The sequence below is a fragment of the Onychostoma macrolepis genome, chromosome 13 (assembly GCF_012432095.1).
Source record: "Onychostoma macrolepis isolate SWU-2019 chromosome 13, ASM1243209v1, whole genome shotgun sequence".
NCBI lineage: Eukaryota > Metazoa > Chordata > Actinopteri > Cypriniformes > Cyprinidae > Onychostoma > Onychostoma macrolepis.
This window is the reverse complement of record NC_081167.1, coordinates 4426818-4440240: the sequence shown is the minus strand read 5'-3', so window position 1 is coordinate 4440240 and position 13423 is coordinate 4426818. Positions and strand designations below refer to the sequence as shown.

General features: G+C 44.2%; 1 protein-coding gene across 1 annotated transcript in view; it reads right to left on the bottom strand.

Moving 5' to 3' along the window:
• Positions 1–13423, bottom strand: part of LOC131552435 (CUB and sushi domain-containing protein 1-like) — a 165714-nt gene that overhangs the window by 111188 nt on the left and 41103 nt on the right. The window lies entirely within an intron of this gene.

Here is a 13423-nt window from a genome sequence, read left to right as displayed (position 1 = left end):
TTCTATATCCTTTATCCATTATCCTTTATTATATCCATGTCAATATATACATATATTTCATTCTATATATTTCAGTGTGTCAACAAGCATGAACAATAAATGCACAAGGGAACCCTAGAAAATTAGAGAATGAGAATGAAAATGAGCTTTATTGCCAGGATTGTTTACACATACGAGGAATTTGTTATAGTGACAGAAGCTCCACAGTGCAACAGAATGACAGTGACAGGACAGGGCATAGATAATAAAAAGAATAATATACAAATATACAAAACAGACAATGTACAAAATAGCAAAAACACAGGTATGATATGTGCAAATTTGAAAGGTAAATAAGTATGTGTGCTAAAAAAATAATGTATAATAGTGTTCATGAGATGGATTGCCTGAGGAAAGAAACTGTTCCTGTGCCTGGCCGTTCTAGTGCTCAGAGCTCTGTAGCATCGACCAGACGGCAACAGTTCAAATAGGGAGTGTGCTGGATGTGAGGAGTCTAGAGTGATTTTGCCAGCCCTTTTGCTCACTCTGGATAAGTACAGTTCTTGGAGAGTGGGGAGGGTTGTACCAATGATTCGCTCAGCAGTCCGGACTACCCTCTGTAGTTTTCTGAGGTCAGATTTGGTACCTGAGCTGAACCAGACAGTTATTGACGTGCAGAGGACAGATTCAATGATGGCAGTGTAGAACTGTGTCAGTAGCTCCTGTGGCAGGTTGAACTTCCTCAGCTGACGAAGGAAGTACAACCTCTGCTGGGCCTTTTTCACAAAGGACTCAATGTGATTGTCCCACTTCAGGTCTTGAGAAATTGTGGTGTCCAGGAATCTGAATGACACCACTACAGTCACAATGCTGTTCATGATGGTGAGTGGGGGGAGTGCAGGGGGTTTCTCCTGAAGTCCACGATCATCTCCACAGTTTTGAGCGTGTTAAGCTCCAGGTTGTTAAGACTGCACCAGACAGCCAGCTCCTTAACCTCTTGTCTGTAGGCAGACTCGTCAACGTCCTGAATGAGGCCGATGACTGTGGTGTCATCTGCAAACTTCAGGAGCTTGACAGAGGGGTCATTAGATGTACAGTCGTTCGTGTAGAGGGAGAAGAGCAGTGTCGAGAGGACAAAACCCTGGGGGACGCCAGTGCTGATCGTACGGGTGCTGGATGAGAATTTTCCAAGCTTTACTAGCTGCTGCCTGTCTGTCAGGAAGCTGTTGATCCACTGACAGACAGAGGTGGGGACGGATAGCTGAGTTAATTTGGGCTGGAGGAGTGATGGGATGATGGTGTTAAAAGTGGAGCTGAAGTCTACAAACAGGATCCTCACATAAGACCCTGGTCTGTCTAGATGTTGCAGGATGTAGTGCAGTCCCATATTGGCTGCATCATCCACAGACCTGTTTGCTCTGTAGGCAAACAGCATGGGGTCCAGTAAAGGTCCAGTGATGTCCTTCAGATAAGCCAAAGCCAGTCTTTCAAATGATTTCATGGCCACAGACGTTAGAGCCACAGGTCAAGTCCAGTAATTTTGGGTTTCTTTGGGACGGGGATGATGGTGAAGCATTTGAAACATGACGGGACTTCGCACAGCTCCAGTGATCTGTTGAAGATCTGTGTGAAGATAGGGGCCAGCTGGTCAGCGCAGGTTTTCAGACAGGCTAGTATCACACCATCTGGGCCTGGTGCCTTCCTTCTCTTGTTCTTTCTGAAGACCTGACCCACATCATCTTCACTGATCTGCAGTGCAGGAGAGGGGGAGAGGGGGGTTGCAGGAGGTGTTTCAGACCTTTCCACACTGAAGCAGGATCACTGGAAGAGAATTGGTTCCTTAGCTTTCCAGAATAATTCCTCTTTGCCACTCTGATCTCCTTTTCAAGTGTGTATTTGGCCTGTTTATACAAGAATCTGTCCCCATTCCTGCGAGCATCTTCTTTGGCCAGAAGGAGCTGTCTGAGTTTTGCAGTGAACCATGGTTTGTCATTGTTGTAGGTTAAATGAGACCTGGTAGGAATGCACATATCCTCACAGAAACTGATATATGATGTTACAGTCTCTGTGAGCTCGTTCAGATCGGTGACAGCAGCTTCAAAATCACTCCAATCAGTGAGAAAGAAATAGGCTTGTAAATCCTGCTCTGCTTCATTAGTCCATCTTTTTACAGTCCTTAATACAAGTTTAGCTGATTTCAGTTTCTGCCTGTAGGTTGGTATGAGCTGAACTAAACAGTGATCAGAGAGCCCCAAAGCTGCCCGTGGGACAGAGTGATATCCATCCTTTATTGCTGTGTAACAATGATCCAGTATATTACTTTCTCTGTTGGGACATGTGATGTGCTGTCTGTATTTTGGCAGTTCACAGGAGAGATTTGCTTTATTAAAGTCCCCTAGAATGATTAAAACAGAGTCCGGGTGTTGTTGCTCAGTCTCTGTGTTCAGATCAGCGAGTTTCTGTAAAGCCAGGCTCACGTGCGCTTGCGGAAGAATGTAAACACTCGCGAGAATGAATGAGCAAAACTCCTGAGGCGAATAGAACGGCTTATAGTCAATGAAGTGCACTTCTAGATTGGGACAGCACATCTTCTTTAACACAATGACATCTGTACACCACCTTTCGTTGATGTAAAAGCATGTCCCTCCGCCGTGTGATTTCCCAGTTGATTCTGCATCGGGATCCGCTCTAAACAGCTGAAAGCGCGCTGTCCAGAATGGCGTCATTCAGCCAGGTTTCCATGAAACACAGAGCAGCAGAGTTTGAAAAATCCTTATTTGTCCAGGAGAGCAGCAGAAGTTTGTCTGTTTTGTTGGGTAGAGAGCGGAGATTCACCAGATGGATGCTAGGCAGCGACGTCCGAATTCCGTGCTGTCTGAGTTTCACGAGCGCGCCGGCTTGCATCCCCCATCTGTGCGTCCTAAAGCGTTTGATCAACGCTGCTGCTCCGCCAACTACTGTTCAGCAAAACGTCCTAATAATCGAAATCCGGTAAAAGATTTTGTGGTGTGTTCTGCCGAATGTTCATTAGTTCATCCCTGGTAAAACTGATCGTGTTTGAGAAACAAAAAACAGGAAAAACTAACAAAAACAGTACAAACACTTGGAGAGCTAAGCACTGTGGCCATGTGCGGCGCTATATTAGATTGTTTCCCCAGAACACCCTAGCAACTGTTCAGGGGTGTATTTTCTGTACAGTAATTTAAATCGTTGCTTAGCCACAGTGGTAGGATGCATCAGAGTATGATGTAAGAGGGAACCCACGATGATTCAAACTTCAAATAAAGCAAAATGATGGAAAGCATAAATAGTGAAGTAGTCTTTAGATGCCATGTTCATTACAGAAGCATCTCTGAAAAATTGTTGTGAAGAAAACTGTTGACTGAATGAACAGAATGTACTTACATGGGAGTGAAGTGTACAACATTGCCATACTGCATGTTAACAATAAAAATGCAACAGCTTTCTGTTGTTTGTGTAAATGAAATATAACAATTGACAATCAACGAATTAGCAATTATTACTCCATCACCTGTGCATGACATCATTAATGACAGTCTTGGTTTAAACCAACGTGGTTTAAAGACAGAGGTGCATCCATGTTACTATGGCTTATGGAACCAGTTATGACTAGCTAGTGAATTTTTCTCATGCTGCATCCTACCACTGTGGCTAAGCAACGATTTAAATCGCTGTACAGAAAATGCACCGATGAACAGTTGCTAGGGTGTTCTGGGTAGTTGCTATGGCATTGCTAGATTAGGGTTACCATTTGATTATTGTTCTGTTGCAGGACAGTAGATGTGATTTTGCAGGACAATTCAGGACACGTGTGAGAGAGATAAAATTAATGCTAACACTTTATTTTAAGGACCAATTCTCACTATTAACTAGTTAATGTTAATTAACTTTAACTTTAATTAGGATGTTTATTAGTATTTATAAACAAATATTAATGCCTTATTCTGCATGACTATATTTTAGATTCCTTAACCCTATCCCATACATAAACTTAACAACTGCCCTTACTATTAATAAGCAGCAAATTAAGAGTTTATTAATGTAAAATTCATAGTTAATATTTATTAAATAGTGGAAATTCTTCCCTAAACTAAAGTGTGACTAAATACATTTATTAGACTGTGCAATAATTAAATTGGTTTACCGCATTTAGTGCATATATTTAGCACTAATATAGTGCATACATTAGTGTTGTCAAATGATTAATCGCATCCAAAATGAAAGTTTTTGTTTACATAATATATGTGTGTATACTGTGTATATTTATTATGTATATATACAGTGGGGCAAAAAAGTATTTAGTCAGCCACCAATTGTGCAAGTTCTCCCACTTAAAAAGATGAGAGAGGCCTGTAATTTTCATCATAGGTATACCTCAACTATGAGAGACAAGATGAGAAGAAAAAAAATCCAGAAAATCACATTGTAGGATTTTTAAAGAATTAATTGGTAAATTCTCGGTAAAATAACTATTTGGTCACCTACAAACAAACAAGATTTCTGGCTCTCACAGACCTGTAACTTCTTCTTTAAAAGGCTCCTCTGTCCTCCACTCGTTACCTGTATTAATAGCATCTGTTTGAACTTGTTATCAGTATAAAAGACACCTGTCCACAACCTCAAACAGTCCAACTCCAAACTCCACCATGGCCAAGACCAAAGAGCTGTCAAAGGACACCAGAAACAAAATTGTAGACCTGCACCAGGCTGGGAAGACTGAATCTGCAATAGGTAAGCAGCTTGGTGTGAAGAAATCAACTGTGGGAGCAATTATTAGAAAATGGAAGACATACGAGACCACTGATAATCTCCCTCGATCTGGGGCTCCACGCAAGATCTCACCCCGTGGGGTCAAAATGATCACAAGAACTGTGAGCAAAAATCCCAGAACCACACGGGGGGACCTAGTGAACGACAGCCCCAAAACATTACTGCTCTAGAGGAGATCTGCATGGAGGAATGGGCCAAAATACCAGCAACAGTGTGTGAAAACCTTGTGAAGACTTACAGAAAACGTTTGACCTCTGTCATTGCCAACAAAGGGTATATAACAAAGTATTGAGATGAAATTTTGTTATTGACCAAATACTTATTTTCCACCATAATTTGCAAATAAATTCTTTAAAAATCCTACAATGTGATTTTCTGGTTTTTTTTTTTTCTCATTTTGTCTCTCATAGTTGAGGTATACCTATGATGAAAATGACAGGCCTCTCTCATCTTTTTAAGTGGGAGACTGACTAAATACTTTTTTGCCCCACTGTAAATACACACACATATATATTGAAATATTCAATATATATTGAAAATATTTACATGTATACATTTATATTATTATATTTATATTATACATAAATATATTTATTATATAAACGTAACATTTTCTTAAATATATACATGCATGTGTTTGTATTTATATATACATAATAAATATACACAGTTTACACATATATATTATGTAAACAAAAACTTTTATTTTGGATGCGATTAATCGCGGTTAATTGTTTGACAGCACTAATATATATATATATATATATATATATATATATATATATATATAAAATATAATAGCATTCATCTTGCAGGACACAGGGAAAAGCTTCCAATTTCAGGACTGCCTCGTCATCCTAGACAGTTGATATAATGTTCTAGGTGGCTACTGGGGCATTTACAGATAAGCAACACATACAGAGATATGCATTTTGTTAATGCATGATGTGGATGTCTTATGAAGATAGATTTGAAGTTTGAAGGGGTGTGTTCTGAGCAGTTGCACGAATGTGGTTACTTGGGTGTTGCTAGGAAAAGGTAGGCGGCTGTTAGGGTGCTCTAGGCAGTTGTCGTAGCATTGCTAGATGGTCGCAAGTGTATTGCTAAGGATGTTCTGGGTGCTTGATAGGGTATTTACAAAAAATTGTTGTATAAAGTGATTTGCAGCGACTGGAAATCATTCATTTTCAATGAGTGACAGCAATGGTTGCTGTTGCTCATAGAAAATAAATGACTTCCCGTCGCTGCAGATCATTGTGTTATGTGGGCATGTGCAGTGATGCGGTAAAGTTGAGAGCAGTTGCAAATGAGCAGCAGTTTGAACAGAGATTTGAAGTTTTGCCAGGTTGTTACTAAAAGCTTTTGTGGTTGCTGGGCAGTTGTTAGGGTGTTCTGAGTGGTTTCTACAATGTTGATACATGGTTTGGTATGTTGTGTGTGTTAATGGCACCTTGTTGTTAGATTAATTTATAACCAAATTAACCACAATATTCGATAATCAAATATGCAAAGAGTTGCTGTAAATGTTACAGGTGTTTTTATCTCTTTGGAAATCTGAGTAGTTTTAGGTGCAGATTCTGTCAAAGTGCCTTTAAGACAGGTCATTTAATATGGTGGCCATCTTGTTTATGTCCTTAGACAGCATTTTTATGCGGGTAATCGTAAAAAAAAAAAAAAAAAAGAAATAAGAGAGGAAAGAGAAGGATTTTTTTTTTCCTTTCTGTGGTTTGCTTTACAGCTTTGCCTCATGATAGCCAAATGATCAAGGTGATCATTTACAAACACCGACATGTATTAAATTGCAAACCTGTTTGCTTTACTTTCTTTCTTTTTTTTCAGAGCCTCTGACTATTCATATATCATAGGGATAGGAATATTTGACATTTCTTGGTTAGGCCTGATATGTTTATTGCTATAAAAATGATGGGCAACTTTTTTCCATGTCAAAGTTGTGCTGCATGTAAGAATGATAGTAGAAAGAGACATTCATTTAAGGGTTCTACAATGGGTTGTGTTTATAATAATTTGCAATTTGAAGTTTATATATTCATATTTTTTTCCTTCTGTTCTACTAAATGCTGGAATACACAAGATGACTTTCAAAATCTGAACAGATTTTAAAACACTGGGCATTACACACTTACCAACTTTGCAATAGTCACAGAGGAAAAACTGGCCATCATACATGAAATGACTGAGAATCATACACTACCAGACTTTAAAGTTGTTCCGATCACAACAAACTCATGCAGAAACGTGTGCCTTACTGCTAGAAGACACGTGACAAATGAAAACAGCATGCATTCTAAAATCGGTTCAAAATATCAAACATGTTTGATATCCTCCAACTTGATGGAGTCATAATCTGAAGCTAAAATCTGTGAGAGTCTGTGACCATCATACACTGTTCATTTTTCTATGAAATCTATCAAATCAAATATGCAGACTTTTATAAGTATGAGGGGACTGATAATGTTTCAATATGTACTTTAAAGTTTATATATGATTGAAGCATAAAACTTGTTTTTATTGTTGTTTTGTTTTTCTTCCAAATGGCTGTATTGTAAGAATAACGGTTAGCATGCTTTAGAAATAGAACAGTAAAAGACATTAATGAGATCAAGTGTGGAATCTATAAGTATATATACAGTAAATGTGACATTAAATGTGTTTTATTTTTTCACTTTTTAGATGGGGGGGTTATGCTTTGAGCACTTTTGTATTTTTATGGCCTTCAAATAAAGACTTTTGAAGATTATATATATGTATATCTATCTATCTATCTATCTATGTATATATATATATACAGGTGCATCTCAATGAATTAGAATGTTGTGGAAAAGTTCATTTATTTCAGTAATTTAACTCAAATTGTGAAACTCGTGTATTAAATAAATTCAATGCACACAGACTGAAGTAGTTTAAGTCTTTGGTTCTTTTAATTGTGATGATTTAGGCTCACATTTAACAAAAACCCACCAATTCACTATCTCAACAAATTACTTTTGCTCTAATTACTGCATCAATTCGGCGTGGAGATGATCAGTTTGTGGCACTGCTGAGGTGGTATGGAAGCCCAGGTTGCTTTGATAGCGGCCTTCAGGTCATCTGCATTGTTGGGTCTGGCGTCTCTCATCTTCCTCTTGATAATACCCCATAGATTCTCAGGTTCAGGTCAGGCGAGTTTGTTGGCCATGGTCATTGAACCAGCTTTTGGTACCTTTAGCAGTGTGGGCAGGTGCCAAGTCCTGCTGGAAAATGAAATCAGCATCGCCATAAAGCTTGTCAGCAGAAGGAAGCATGAAGTGCTCTAAAATCTCCTGGTAGATGGCTGCGTTGACTGTGGACTTCAGAAAACACAGTGGACCAACACCAGCAGATGACATGGCAGCCCAAATCATCACTGACTGTGGAAACTTCACACTGGACTTCAAGCAACATGGATTCTGTGCCTCTCCACTCTTCCTCCAGACTCTGGGACCTTGATTTCCAAATGAAATGCAAAATTTACTTTCATTTGGAAAGAGGACTTTGGACCACTGAGCAACAGTCCAGTTCTTTTTCTCCACAGCTCAGGTAAAACGCTTCTGACATTGTCTCTGCTTCAGAAGTGGCTTGGTAGCCCTTTTCCTGAAGACGTCTGAGCATGGTGACTCTTGATGCACTGACTCCAGCTTCAGTTCACTCCTTGTGAAGCTCTCACAAGTGTTTGAATCTGCTTTGCTTGATAGTATTCTCAAGCTTACAGTCATCCCTGTTGCTTGTGCACCTTTTCCTACCCAAATTCTTCCTTCCAGTCAACTTTGCATTTAATATGCTTTGATACAGCACTCTGTAAACAGCCACACCTTTCAGTAATGACCCTCTGTGACTTCCCCTCTTTGTGGAGGGTGTCAATGTTCGTCTTCTGGACCATTGCCAAGTCAGCAATCTTCTCCATTATTGTGGTTTCAAAGAACAAGAGATACCCGGAATTTATACTGTAGGGATGGTCATTTATTGAAACTCAAATGTAAATATTCTAATATTTTGAGATACTGATTTTTGACTTTCATGAGCTGTAAGCTCTAATCATCAAAATTAAAACAACAAACAAAATTAAACTTTTTCAGGACATTCTAATTTATTGAGATGCACCTGTATATGTATATATATATATATATATATACACAGGGACTGAAATTAACTTTTTCACTCACCAGCCAATTTGGCTGCTAAATCTTTAAGTTACCGGCCATTCATAACTTCTACTAGCCAAAAAAAGAGAAAAACACGGAAATAAACCAACAGCTTGAGGCTGTCTACACTGGACGTGGCAAAGTGACCCGTTGCAAATAATTTTGTGTCAGTACTAAGGGTGTGCGATATTGACAAAAAAAATTATATCTCAATATTTCTGGGATTTTATCGATAAAGATAATTAGACAAATTTTGCTTAGTGTGTTATTGTGCTGATATCTTAAAGACTACCGTGGACAACTGACTCCTATAGTTTTTGATATTCTTCATATTATGTGTGGTGGTCAGTTCACAGCAGTGATAGAAATGAATTTTTTCCAATAAGTTTAAATTGATTTTTACCTTTTATGGGCATTTTTACCTTTATAAAGCCATTTTTTCTAAAAGTGTGCATCATCTTTTGAGTCAAATTCTTACATTTAATCAATCAATTATAATAATAATACATTTAGGCTGTTACTAAACAAATGAAATCAGTATCAAGAAAATTCATCTTTGCAGAAGTTTTTGGCATTTAGATGTATTTTCACATGTTAATGCAGCTTAGAGGGACATGGAATGCTTTAACGTCTCGGTTACATAGGTAACCCTCGTTCCCTGATGGAGGGAACGGAGATGAATAGGAATCTCACTAGAGAGGCCAATCTGCTTCGAGTGTAACTAAACGAGCCAAGGCACATTGGCATGCAATCATATACAGCAGCTGCTCACCTCGCAGCACGAGTATATAATGAGCAGCAGGTGCTTTGCATCTTCAGGTTTTCGCTGAGGAGCCGAGCAGGTAAGGCGGCAGCATCAGCGGGGTCCAGTGACTGTGGCGACGGGACGTACGTCTCCGTTCCCTCCTTCAGAGAACGAGGGTTACCTATGTAACCGAGATGCTCCAACCCTTGCTGCAAGAAGGAAAGCACAACACCGATCGAGCATCTTGGGGGTCTTCTCGGCGAGAAGCACACCACCCGACGAACAGGTTCCACTTCAAGGCGTAAGCATGTCTCGTAGACAGTGCACATGCCGAAGCGATGGTGTTAAGTACCTCAGGGGGTAAGTCACCTAGAACCTCCGCGTCCCGTCCAGGGACCAGACATGGAGTTTCCAGAGGTCTGGACGCGGGTGCCAAAGGGTGCCCCGTCTCTGAGAAAGAAGATCCCTCCTCAGAGAAATTCGCTAGGGAGGGGCTGTCGCAAGGAGTGAAAGTTCCGGGAACCAGGTCCGGTTGGGCCAATAGGGCGCAACTAGCAGGACCTGCTCCTCGTCCTCCCTGACTTTGCACAAGGTCTGTGCAAATAGGCTCACTGGGGGAAACGCATATTTGCGAAGGCCCTGGGGCCAGCTGTGCGCCAGTGCATCTGTAACGAGTGTCCCCCCGGACAGGGAATAGAACAACTGGCAGTGAGAGGTTTCTGGCGAGGTAAACAGGTCCACCTGAGCTTCGCCGAACTCTCCCCAAATCAGCTGGACCACCTGGGGGTGGAGTCGCCACTCTCCCGGCAGCGCAGCTCATGAGAGCTCGTCGGCCGCACGGTTGAGCACACCAGGGACATGAATGGCGCGAAGCGACCTCAGATGCTTCCGACTCCAAAGGAGGAGATGGCGGGCGAGTTGCGACATGCGCAGACCTCCTTGATGATTGATGTACGCAACGGTCGCAGTGTTGTCCGTCCGGACCAGCACATGTTTGCCCCGTAACGGCCCCTTCAGGCGGCTCAGTGCAAGGTGTACTGCTAGCAACTCGAGGCAGTTGACATGCCAATGCAGTTGGGGGCCTGTCCACACCCCTGACACTGTATGCCTGTTGTACGTGGCACCCCAGCCGGTGGCAGAGGCATCCGTGAAGACCACGGCATGCCGGGACACCTGCTCTAGGGGCACTCCTGCCCGAAGAAACAAGGGGTCTGACCACGGGCTGAAGGCTTGGCTGCATTCCGGAGTGATTGCCACTTGGTACGTGCCGCGTTACCACGCCCATCTCGGGACTCGGCCGTGAAGCCAGTGCTGAAGCGGTCTCATATGAAGCAAACCGAGCGGGGTTACTGCCGCTGCGGCTGTCATATGCCCCAGGAGCCTCTGAAAAAGTTTCTAGCGCGTCCTTCGCCAGTAGGATTACGATCTCCGCACGCAAGACATGGGCATCGACAGCTTTCACTGAAGTGAAGTGGACACCTCTGAACTTGGGGGGACGCCGGGCGAACTGAATCGCATAGCCGAGCCTGATGGTCCGAATGAGCCAGCGAGACGGACTGGGGAGCGCTAACCAGGCTCGCAGAGACCGCGCAAGCGGGACCAAGGGGACCGTAGGCATACCCGCAGTGGGGCAGCGAGGTGGAACGCAGGGACGCGGCTTGGGGGGCTCTCTTTGGGAGGTGGCCCGTAGCAGGGTCTGAGTGTTCTGTGCAACATTTACCTGGTTCCACGGTCGGACAGGGGCTGCAGGAGAGGCTTGAGTGACCTTCTCGAACTGCGCACTGCTGTCCGCTGGCGACAGAAGAGGTGGATGAGAGTGGAGAGGTTTTACTCTTCCCACTACTCTCCGAGCCCTCTTCGGACCCGGAGATGATAGAAACTGCTCTTTTATTGAAAATTTGGGTACCGCTGTCCGTTGGGCCAGCGGCGGAACAGAAAGAAAAGGAAACAAAAGATTTACCACCCGGCCCTGCTCCGGGGGAAGGAGCAGTGCAGTCACCGTCTCCTGAAGAGTAGGCCCAACCATTTCTGGGTCGCCCGTCCTAGGGCCTCTTGCTCCTGGCTTTGCCACCCCTCTTGGCGGGGGCCTGGACGGGCTGGGGACCCCGCTTGCGACTGGCTCCACGGCGCCGCTTGGGTGGAGGCTGTTGCTGCGGCGCAGGAGCGGGAAAGCCACAGGGGGTCGCCCTCTGCGACGAGCAGGCTGAGGTGCTGCCGCCAGCGGGGTGGATGCAACAGCAGACCACCATGGCAGGATGTGACTGTTCGCCTGGACATCGCACGACCCACTGACCGTAACCTTCGTCGCCCGAAGCGTGAGGTCCGTCGCAGCACGAAGTTCCTGAAGAACTTGCGGATCATGACCGCCCTTGTGCAGGTCCTTCAGTGCCTTGGCCTGATGGACCTGCAACAACGCCATAGCGTGTAAGGCGGAAGCGGCTTCCCCACAGGCCTGGTAAGCCTTGCCGGTAAGGTCCGACGAGTGCTTACAGGCCCGGGAAGGGAGAGACGGCTCCCGTGTAACCCTTATCCACACCGCCATCAAGGGTGGTGAGGGAGGAGGGCCCACCGGCACGGTTTCGGGCAGTAAAAGGTGCCTTCCACGTACCAGTGAGCTCTTCATGCACCTCTGAGAACCAGCTCGTGCCACCCCGAGAAACCAATCGTCCAGCCTTGAGGGCTCGGGACACGGTGGAGGATTCCACACGAGCCCGACCCTGTTGGCGGCCCGGGAAAGCATAGCCATCATTTACGGATCTGTATCGGGCACAGCTACCATACCCGAAGGAGGCAACTGCGCCGACACATCATCTCCAGAAAGGTCTGACTCACCCTCCGATGCAGCTATCGACATCTGGTCATCGGGAGGCGCGCCAAAGGATACGGATGGTACACACCTTTGAGATGGCCCAACACGCTCCCCCGGCAGCTCTACTGGTTGTGGAGTGCAGGAGGAGTGAGGGTTCCTAGGGGGTTGGTTCCCCGAAGGAAGCGTACTCACTGTAATCCTCAGAGCACCAGCGCCACCGCTCGCAGCAACCCTCTGAGGAGGATTGGAACGAGGCAGCAGCACTGGGACTCCGCCCCTTTGCAGGAACTGGAGTCTCGACCGCAACTCCGAGATGGTCATCCTCCCACAATGGGTACATGACTCATCCACAAACGCTGCCTCAGCGTGTGCTAAGCCCAGACACGCGATGCAACATTCGTGACCATCTCTCGGTGCCAGGTAACGACCGCATCCAGAAACACACAAGTAGAATGTCATCTTTAAAAAGACGCAAGCTCTACTTGTTGCTCTTTTAATCAGTGCTGAAGCACGCAGGGGAACGGCCGCGGCAACACGGACAGGGATTTTGTGCACCCTGTCGTGTGCTCTCTCTCTCTCTCCGACGCTCTCTTACCAGCTGTTAAAACAGCTTTTACGTGCTCTTTAAGCGCCCCATTTACCAGCCGTGAGAACGGCTCTTGCAGCTCTTTCTGCTCAAAAAAAGGCAAAGAAAAAGAGAGAAGAAAAGGAAAGCTGGAGAGAATCGACCCCACTGCTGTGCTGTCTGCCCGCACTTCTTCACACAAAGAGATCGTCCTGCAGAGACTCTCTAGACCACTTCCAGCAGAGAACACTGTTCGACTCCGAAGCGAAAAGCTGAAGATGCAACGCACCTGCTGCTCATTATATACCCATGCTGCGAGGTGAGCAGCTGCTGCATATGATTGCATGCCAATGTGC